Raw genomic sequence first — 10,839 nt, 5'->3', positions numbered from 1 at the left:
TAGACCAAGGAGGGAGCCAAAAACCTAATTCCACCGCCGCAACTTCCTGTATCCACGAGATCCCATCTTGGGGCCTGTTCCGGAGCTCCGCCGGAGAGGGCATCCATCACGGAGGGCTTCTACATGAACACCATAGCCCTTCCCATGAAGTGTGAGTAGTTTACTTCAGACCTTCGGGTCCATAGCTAGTAGCTAGATGGCTTCCTCTCTCTTTTTGGATCTCAATACAATGTTCTCGCCCTCTCTCGTGGAGATCTATTCGATGTAATCTTCTTTTTGCGGTGTGTTTGTTGAGACCGATGAAAACTTATCTATGAATAATATTTGAATCTTCTCTGAATTCTTTTATGTATGATTGAGTTATCTTTGCAAGTCTCATCGAATTATCCGTTTGGTTTGGCCAACTAGATTGGTAGTTCTTGCAATGGGAGAAGTGCTTAGCTTGGGTTCAATCTTGCGGTGTCCTTACTCAGTGACAGAAAGAGTTGCAAGGCACGTATTGTATTGTTGCCATCGAGGATAACAAGATGAGGTGTTTATCATATTGCATGAATTTATTCCTCTACATCATGTCATCTTGCTTAAGGCATTACTCTGTTTTTCACTTAATACTCTAGATGCATGTTGGATAGCGGTCGATGAGTGGAGTAATAGTAGTAGATGCAGGCAGGAGTCGGTCTACTTGTCACGGACGTGATGCCTATATACATGATCATACCTAGATAACCTCATAACTATGCTCAATTCTATTAATTGCTCAACAGTAATTTTTTCACCCACCGTAGAATATCTATGCTCTTGAGAGAAGCCACTAGTGAAACCTATGGCCCCCGGGTCTATTCTCATCATATCAATCTCCATTACTTTATTTTACTTGTTTTGCTTTTACTTTTCACTTTGCATCTTTATACCAAAAATACCAAAAATATTATCTCTATCAGATCTCACTCTCGTAAGTGACCGTGAAGGGATTGACAACCCCTAAGCGTTGGTTGCGAGTTGCTACCATTTTGTGCAGGTACGAGGGACTTGCGCGTGACCTCCTACTGGATTGATACCTTGGTTCTCAAAAACTGAGGGAAATACTTACGCTACTGTGCTGCATCACCCCCTCCTCTTCGGGGAAAACCAACGCTAGCTCGAGACGTAGCAACAAGGATTTCTAGCGCCGTTGCCGGGGAGGCCTACACCAAGTCAAGTCAAGATTTACTCTCCCGTCAACGAGCCATTTCTGGCGCCGTTGCCGGGGAGGCCTACGCCAAGTGAAGTCAAGATTTACTCTCTCGTCAACGAGCCATTTCTGGCGCCGTTGCCGGGGAAGCCTACACAAAATTCAACATACCAAGTACCCATCACAATCTCTATCTCTCGCATTACATTATTTGCCATTTGCCTCTCGTTTTCCTCTCCCCCACTTCACCCTTGCCATTTTATTCGCCCTCTCTTTCCCAATCTCCTCCTCTTTTTCCCTTTGCCTTTTGTTTGCTCATGTGTTAGTTTGCTTGCTTGTTCGTCACGATGGCCTTACCTAATTTTGGTGATCTTCACCTTAAAAGGCTAGAGGATATCAAAAACGATGTCAGGAAGTTTATGGTCTTGCAATTTGAGCATAATAATTTCTTTAGAAACGAGCTTAAGGAACAAAAGATTTTTATGAGTTATATGAATAAAGAGCTCGATGATATGTCCAAAGAATTTGATGGTGTAAGAGCCCAAATTGCTCATCTTGAAAAAATGACCGCTGAAATTTCGGATATGCAAGCCACCTTAGTCAATAAGATGGCCGCTAAACCGAATAACTATGAGAATCAAGATGAAGATCTAAAAGTTATTGATGTGTCCCCTATTAAATTGTTGTTTTGCAATGTGAATCTTGATGAATCTGATTATGATATTCCCTTACCTAGAAGGCGTTCTAAGAATTCTTAGTTTTTAGATCCTGATGATGAAATTGATAAAAAAGGGATTGAAAGAAATAAAAATCTAGATATTTCTAAACCCACTATTTTGGATCTCAAGGAATTCAACTATGAAAATTGCTCTTTAATTGATTGTATTTCCTTGTTACAATCCGTGTTAAATTCTCCTCATGCTTATAGTCGAAATAAGGCCTTTACCGAACACATTGTTGACGCCTTAATGCAATCTTATGAAGAAAAGCTTGAGTTGAAAGTTTCTATCCCTAGAAAACTCCATGATGAGTGGGAACCTACAATTAATATTAAAATTAAAAATTATGAGTTTCATGCTTTGTGTGATTTGGGTGCTAGTGTCTCTACTATCCCCAAAGCTTTGTGTGATTTGCTAGATTTCCGTGACTTTGATGATTGCTCTCTAAACTTGCATCTTGCGGATTCCACTATTAAAAAGCCTATGGGAAGAATTAATGATGTTATTATTGTTGCAAATAGGAATTATGTGCCCGTAGATTTTATCGTTCTTGATATAGATTGCAATCCTTCATGTCCTATTATTCTTGGTAGACCTTTCCTTAGAACGACTAGTGCAATTATTGATATGAAGGAAGGGAATATTAAATTCCAATTTATCTTAAAGAAGGGCATGGAACACTTTCCTAGAAAGAAAATAAAATTACCATATGAATCTATCATGAGAGCCACTTATGGATTGCCTACCAAAGATGGCAATACCTAGATCTATCTTTGCTTTTATGCCTAGCTAGGGGCGTTAAACGATAGCGCTTGTTGGGAGGCAACCCAATTTTATTTTGTGTTTTTGTTTTTGGTTTTGTTTAGGAATAAATAATCCATCTAGATTCTGTTTAGATGTGGTTTTATCTTTTAATTAGTGTTTGTGCCAAGTTAAACCTATTAGATCTTCTTGGAAGATAGTTATTTGATCTTGCTGTAATTTCCAGAATCTTTGCGCTCAGTGCCCGAATTGTCAAAAATCACCAGAACGTGATAAAATAGTGATTCCAATTGCTGATGATCAATAAACAAATTTCCCAGGTCGTCTAATTTTGGTAGAATTTTTTGGGTTCCAGAAGTTTGCGTTAGTAACAGATTACTACAGACTGTTCTGTTTTTGACAGATTCTGTTTTGCGTGTGTTGTTTGCTTATTTTGATGAATCTATGGCTAGTAAAATAGTTTATAAACCATAGAGAAGTTGGAATACAGTAGGTTTAACACCAATACAAATAAAGAACAAGTTCACTACAGTACCTTAAAGTAGTCTTTTGTTTTCTTTCTCTAACGGAGCTCACGAGATTTCTATTGAGTTTTGTGTTGTGAAGTTTTCAAGTTTTGGGTGAATTCTTTTGATGGACTACGGAACAAGGAGTGGCAAGAGCCTAAGCTTGGGTATGCCCATGGCACCCCCAAGATAATCCAAGGACACCAAAAAGTCAAAGCTTGGGGATGCCCCGGAAGGCATCCCCTCTTTCGTCCACTTCCATCGGTAATTTACTTGGAGCTATATTTTTATTCACCACATGATATGTGTTTTGCTTGGAGCGTCTTGTATTATTTGTGTCTTTGCTTGTTAGTCTACCACAATCATCCTTGTTGTACACACCTTTTGAGAGAGCCATGTATGAATTGAAATTTGTTAGAATACTCTATGTGCTTCACTTATATCTTTTGAGCTTGATAGTTTACTCTATGTGCTTCACTTATATCGTTTTGAGCGTGATAATTTTTGCTCTAGTGCTTCACTTAGATCTTTTAGAGCAAGGTGGTGGTTTGTTTTAAAGAAACTTGATCTCTCATGCTTCACTTAGATTATTTTGAGAGTCGTTAATAGCATGGTAATTTGCTTAATGTTAATATACTTGGTATTCAAGATATGTGAAACTTTCTTTTTAGTGGGTTGAATACTAAGATAAGTTTGATGCTTGATAATTGTTTTGAGATATGGAGGTGATAATATCATAGTCGTGCTAGTTGAGTAGTTGTGAATTTGAGAAATACTTGTGTTGAAGTTAGCAAGTCCCGTAGCATGCACGTATGGTTAAAGTTGTGTAACAAATTTGAAGCATGAAGTGTACCTGGCTTGTGCATCCTTATGAGTGGGGGTCGGGGACGAGCGATGGTCTTTTCCTACCAATCTACCCCCCTAGGAGCATGCGCGTAGTACTTGATTTTTGATGACTTCTAAATTTTTGCAATAAGTATATGAGTTATTTTGACTAATGTTGAGTCCATGGATTATACGCACTTTTACCTTTCCGCCATTTGCTAGCCTCTTCGGTACCATGCATTGCCCTTTCTCACATTGAGAGTTGGTGCAAATTTCGCCGGTGCATCCAAACCCCGTGATATGATACACTCTTTCACACATAAACCTCTCTATATCTTCCTCAAAACAACCACCATACCTACCTATCATGGCATTTCCATAGCCATTCCGAGATATATTGCCATGCAACTTCCACCACCATCATCATCATCATGACATGCTTTACTTTTGTCATATTGCCATTGCATGATCTTGTAGTTGACATCGTATTTGTGGCAAAGCCACCATGCATTATTTTTCATACATGTCACTCTTGATTCATTGCACCATCCCGATACACCGCCGGAGGCATTCATATAGAGTCATATCTTGTTCTAGTATCGAGTTGTAATCATTATGTTGTAATCAATAGAAGTGTGATGATCATCATTATTAGAGCATTACCCAATCAAAAAAAGAGAGAGAAAGGCCAAAAAGAAAAAAAGAAAGGCCCAAAAAAAGAGAAAATAAAAAGGGCAATGCTACTATCTCTTTTTCCACACTTGTGCTTCAAAGTAGCACCCTGTTCTTCATGTAGTGAGTCTCATATATTGTGCTTCAAAGTAGCACCATGATTTTCATATAGTGAGTCTCATAAGTTGTCTTGTTCATACTAGTGGGAATTTTTCATTATAGAACTTGGCTTGTATATTCCAACGATGGGCTTCCTCAAAATGCCCTAGGTCTTCATGAGCAAGCAAGTTGGATGCACACCCACTAGTTTTCTTTTGTTGAGCATTCTTAGCTCTAGTGCATCCGTTGCATGGCAATCCCTAATCCTTGCATTAACATCAATTGACGGGCATCTCCATAGCTCATTGATTAGCCTCGTTGATGTGAGACTTTCTCCTTTTTTGTCTTCTCCACACAATCCCCATCATCATATTCTATACCACCCATAGTGCTATGTCCATGGATCGCGCTCATGTATTGCGTGAAGGTTGAAAAAGTTTGAGATTATTTGAGTATGAAACAATTGCTTGGCTTGTCATCGGGGGTATAGAAGTTGGGAACATCTTTGTGTGACGAAAATGAAGCATAGCCTAACTATATGATTTTGTAGGGATGAACTTCCTTTGGCCATGTTATTTTGAGATGACATAATTGTTTGATTAGTATGCTTGAAGTATTATAATTTTTTATGTCAATATGAACTTTTGTCTTGAACCTTTCGGATCTGAATATTCATACCATGATAAAGTAGATTTACATTGAAATTATGCCAAAGTATCACTCCGCATCAAAAATTCTCTTTTTATCATTTACCTACTCGAGGACGAGCAGGAATTAAGCTTGGGGATGCCTGATACGTCTCCAACGTATCTATAATTTTTGATTGCTCCATGCTACTTTATCTACTGTTTTGGACTATATTGGGCTTTATTTTCCACTTTTATATTATTTTTGGGACTAACCTATTAACCGGAGGCCCAGCCCAGAATTGCTGTTTTTTGCCTATTTCAGTATTTCGAGGAAACAGAATATCAAACGGAGTCCAAACGGAATGAAACCTTCGGGAACGTGATATTCTCACCGAACGTGATCCAGGAGACTTGGACCCTACTCCAAGAAGTTTCCGGGGAGGTCACGAGGGTGGAGGGCGCCCCCCTGGGCATGCCCCCCTGCCTCGTGGGCCCCTCGAAGCTCCACCGACGTGCTCCTTCCTCCTATATATACCTACGTACCCCCATTAGACCAAGGAGGGAGCCAAAAACCTAATTCCACCGCCGCAACTTCCTGTATCCACGAGATCCCATCTTGGGGGCTGTTCTGGAGCTCCGCCGGAGAGGGCATCCATCACGGAGGGCTTCTACATGAACACCATAGCCCTTCCGATGAAGTGTGAGTAGTTTACTTCAGACCTTCGGGTCCATAGCTAGTAGCTAGATGGCTTCTTCTCTCTTTTTGGATCTCAATACAATGTTCTCCCCTCTCTCGTGGAGATCTATTCGATGTAATCTTCTTTTTGCGGTGTGTTTGTTGAGACCGATGAATTGTGGGTTTATGATCCAACTTATCTATGAATAATATTTGAATCTTCTCTGAATTCTTTTATGTATGATTGAGTTATCTTTGCAAGTCTCTTCGAATTATCCGTTTGGTTTGGCCAACTAGATTGGTAGTTCTTGCAATGGGAGAAGTGCTTAGCTTTGGGTTCAATCTTGCGGTGTCCTTACTCAGTGACAGAAAGAGTTGCAAGGCACGTATTGTATTGTTGCCATCGAGGATAACAAGATGGGGTATTTATCATATTGCATGAATTTATTCCTCTACATCATGTCATCTTGCTTAAGGCATTACTCTGTTTTTAACTTAATACTCTAGATGCATGCTGGATAGCGGTCGATGAGTGGAGTAATAGTAGTAGATGCAGGCAGGAGTCGGTCTACTTGTCACGGACGTGATGCCTATATACTTGCTCAACAGTAATTTGTTCACCCACCGTAGAATATCTATGCTCTTGAGAGAAGCCACTAGTGAAACCTATGGCCCCCGGGTCTATTCTCATCATATCAATCTCCATTACTTTATTTTACTTATTTTGCTTTTACTTTTCACTTTGCATCTTTATACCAAAAATACCAAAAATATTATCTCTATCGGATCTCACTCTCGTAAGTGACCGTGAAGGGATTGACAACCCCTAAGCGTTGGTTGCGAGTTGCTACCGTTTTGTGCAGGTACGAGGGACTTGCGCGTGACCTCCTACTGGATTGATACCTTGGTTCTCAAAAACTGAGGGAAATACTTACGCCACTGCTGCATCACCCCCTCCTCTTCGGGGAAAACCAACGCTAGCTTGAGACGTAGTAGTCATCACAGAGGGCTTCTACATCATCATAGCCTCTCCGATGAAGTGTGAGTAGTTTACCTCAGACCTTCGGGTCCATAGTTAGTAGCTAGATGGCTTCTTCTCTCTTTTTGGATCTCAATACAAAGTTCTCCCCCTCTCTTATGGAGATCTATTCGATGTAATCTTCTTTTTGCGGTGTGTTTGTTGAGACGATGAATTGTGGGTTTATGATCAAGTCTATCTATGAATAATATTTGAATCTTCTCTAAATTCTTTTATGTATGATTGGTTATCTTTGCAAGTCTCTTCGAATTATCCGTTTGGTTTGGCCAACTAGATTGGTAGTTCTTGTCATGGGAGAAGTGCTTAGCTTTGGGTTCGATCTTGCGGTGTCCTTTCCCAGTGACAGAAGGGACAGCAAGGCACGTATTGCATCGTTGCCATGGAGGATAACAAGATGGGGTTTATTTCATATTGCATGAATTTCTCTCTCTACATCATGTCATCTTGCTTAAGGCGTTACTCTCTTTTTAACTTAATACTCTAGATGCATGCTGGATAGCGGTCGATGAGTGGAGTAATAGTAGTAGATGCAGAATTGTTTCGATCTACTTGTCACAGACGTGATGCCTATATACATGATCATGCCTAGATATTCTCATAACTATGCTCAATTCTGTCAATTGCTCAACAGTAATTTGTTCACCCACCGTCGAATACTTATGCTCTTGAGAGAAGCCACTAGTGAAACCTATGGCCCCCGGGTCTATTCTCATCATATCAATCTCCATCACTTTAATCTTGCTTTTCTTTTTTACTTTGCCTTTACTTTTCACTTTGCATCTTTATACCAAAAATACCAAAAATATTATAGCTATCAGATCTCACTCTCGTAAGTGACCGTGAAGGGATTGACAACCCCTAATCGCGTCGGTTGTGAGTAGCTATCGTTTTGTGCAGGTACGAGGGACTTGAGTGTGGCCTCCTACTGGATTGATACCTTCGTTCTCAAAAACTGAGGGAAATACTTACGATACTTTGCTGCATCATCCCTTCCTCTTCGGGGAAAACCAACGCAAGCTCAAGAGGTAGCAGGAATGCACTTCAAACAATGCACATTGCATAGAACATGAACTATGAGTACCATAGAAATTGCAGTGACAAGGTTATAGCATAATGCATAGATGAGACATGCCCTTTTTATATAGCAGCTTCTCAGATTGCAAATGAGAAGACTTTTACCATAAGGAAGTAGTATGTGGTGCACACTTGTCCTTCTGTGTCAGAGAACACAAAAGTTACTGCTAAGTGGGTTGCAAAGTTTTGTGAGGAAGCAATCAGAAATGACCCATGCAGAACAATCACTACTATAATTAACACTGCAAAGAGCAAGTATGGAGTGGAAATATCAACCCACATGGCATACAGGGCTAAGAAGGCAGCAAAGAATGTTGTGTTAGGAGATCAGAAGGCCCAGTACACCAGGATTAGGGATTATTTGCAGGTTGTGCTAGATACTAATCCAGGTTCAAGGTGTATAGTGACAACAAGATATTTGAGGGAGCATCCAAGCACAAACCCTAGGTTTCATGGATTATTCTATTGCCTAAATGGATGCAAAGAAGGGTTTCTGAGTGGCTGCAGACCATTCATAGGTAATTCCTTGGTATCTAATGTGTGTTTGAATAATGTGTGTTTTCAAATAGTTTGCCTAATGTGTTAACTTGTTATAGGTCTGGATGGATGCTTCATAAAGCTCACTACTAGTCAACAGATCCTTGCTGCTACTGGAAGATATGGGAACAATAATATATTTTCCATTGCTTTTGGAATTGTTGATAAGGAGGACACAGATTCCTGGACTTGGTTTTTGTATCAGCTGAAGGTAGCACTAGGTGGCCAATCTGGGAAGTTTGGCAACTACACAATAATTTCTGATAGGTAGAAGGTAATGAAATCCACTTGTGCTAGCTTTCATTTAGTTCTTTCTAGTAGTTACTTGCATTTAGGTGTAGCTACTTTCTATACACAATCATTTAGTTCTTTCTAGTAGTTACACAATCATTTAAGTGTAGTCACTAAGTTAGCTTTACTTAAATTCACACAGGGCCTGCTTAAAGCCATAAACAGAGTCTTTCCCAATTGTCCACAAAGGTTTTTCCTCAGACACATTTACCAGAACTTTCAAAATGTTGGGTTTAGAGGGCCAGAATTAAAGAAATACGTGGATGAAGCAAGTTACTCATACACTGAACATGGTTATAACGTTGCAATGGATGAGTTGAAGAGAGAGTGTGAGGCAGCATGGGCTTGGCTTAGTAAAATCCCAAAGCACACTTGGGCCAGACATGCCATGGACACAAATTGCAAAACAGACTTAGTAGTTAACAACTTAAGTGAGGTTTTCAACAAGTGGGTTCTAGATGTCAGGGCTAAGCCAATAAGGACCATGGTTGATGGAATTAGAACAAAATTAATGGTCAAGTTTAATACAAATAGAACCAAGACTCAGACTGTCAGATGGGAGATTTGTCCAACATATGCAGAGAAATTGGAGGACGCAAAGAAGTGGTCTAGAAACTGCCCATCATTGATGGCTGGCCCCAACCTTTTCCAAGTTACTAGTGAGGAGAGAACATATGCTGTCAACCTAGCACAAAGGACTTGTGGTTGTAAGAAGTGGGATATGACAGCAGTTCCTTGCAATCATGCTGTTTTTGCTATACACAAGGCTAAGCTTCAGCCAGAGGACTTTGTTCATGATTTCTTCAAAAAACCTATGTACCTGGCAGCTTACAGTCCTATAATATATCATGTACCTGGCCCTGACATGTGGCCAAGGACAGATAGTTTGGACACTGAGGCTCCTATTTTCAAAGAACACAAGGGCAGAGCACAGACTAAGAGGAGAAAGGGCCAATTTGAGAAGCCACCTCCCAAAGACACTTCAAGAATGGCCTCAATTACCTGCTCCAATTGTAAAAGGTGGGCCATAGGTACACCAATTGCCATGATGCTCTAAAGCCTGCACTTGCTATGAGAAAGAACAAACATCAGGTAACCACTCTGCTATGAGAAAGACTAAATTTGTTGTTACTTTGTTGCTTACTAATATTAAACTACTTGTTTCCTTGCAGCCAAGCACCAGCTCTTACCCACCTGATAGTAGAATCACACCAGCACCAGCAAGGACTGCAACCTCTGCTACTGCCAGTCCAGCTCCAGCAAGGACTGCAGCCTCTGCTACTGCCACTGCTGGTGGATCATCAAGGAGGGCAACATCTGCTGCCAGTCCAGCTCCAGCAAGGAGGGCAACATCTGCTACTGCTCTAGCTGCTCCCAAGGGTAAGGCAGCAGCTAGTAAATCTTCATCATCTGCTCCCAAGAGTAAGGCACCAGCTGCTCCCAAGGGTAAGGCACCCGCAACCAGATCTTCATCAGCTGCTGCAAAGGGACCAAGGTTAGCTTTCATGCCTCCAAGACCAAGTGATGGTTCCTAGAGAGTCAGGAAGCCCAGCAACAGAATGAAGGATTACTTGACTGCCTCTGGTGCAAAATGGTGATGATTTGGTTGTGTTGATGTCTTATCAAACTATGGCATTTTGGTTGTGTTGTGAAACTATGTTGTGTTGTTCTGCTACTCCAGTTATGCTACTCCAGTGTTGATGGTGATTTGGTTGTGTTGATGTTGTATCAAACTTTGGAATTCTAGTAGTCTTGTGATGCTCAACTGTTATGATCAATTTGTGTCAAACTATGGCATTCTAGTAGTACTGCTGATGTTGTGATAATCTTGATGCTGTG

This window comes from Triticum urartu, chromosome 7, assembly GCF_003073215.2.
Source record: "Triticum urartu cultivar G1812 chromosome 7, Tu2.1, whole genome shotgun sequence".
Classification (NCBI taxonomy): Eukaryota; Viridiplantae; Streptophyta; class Magnoliopsida; order Poales; family Poaceae; genus Triticum; species Triticum urartu.
This window is presented reverse-complemented; position numbering follows the sequence as displayed.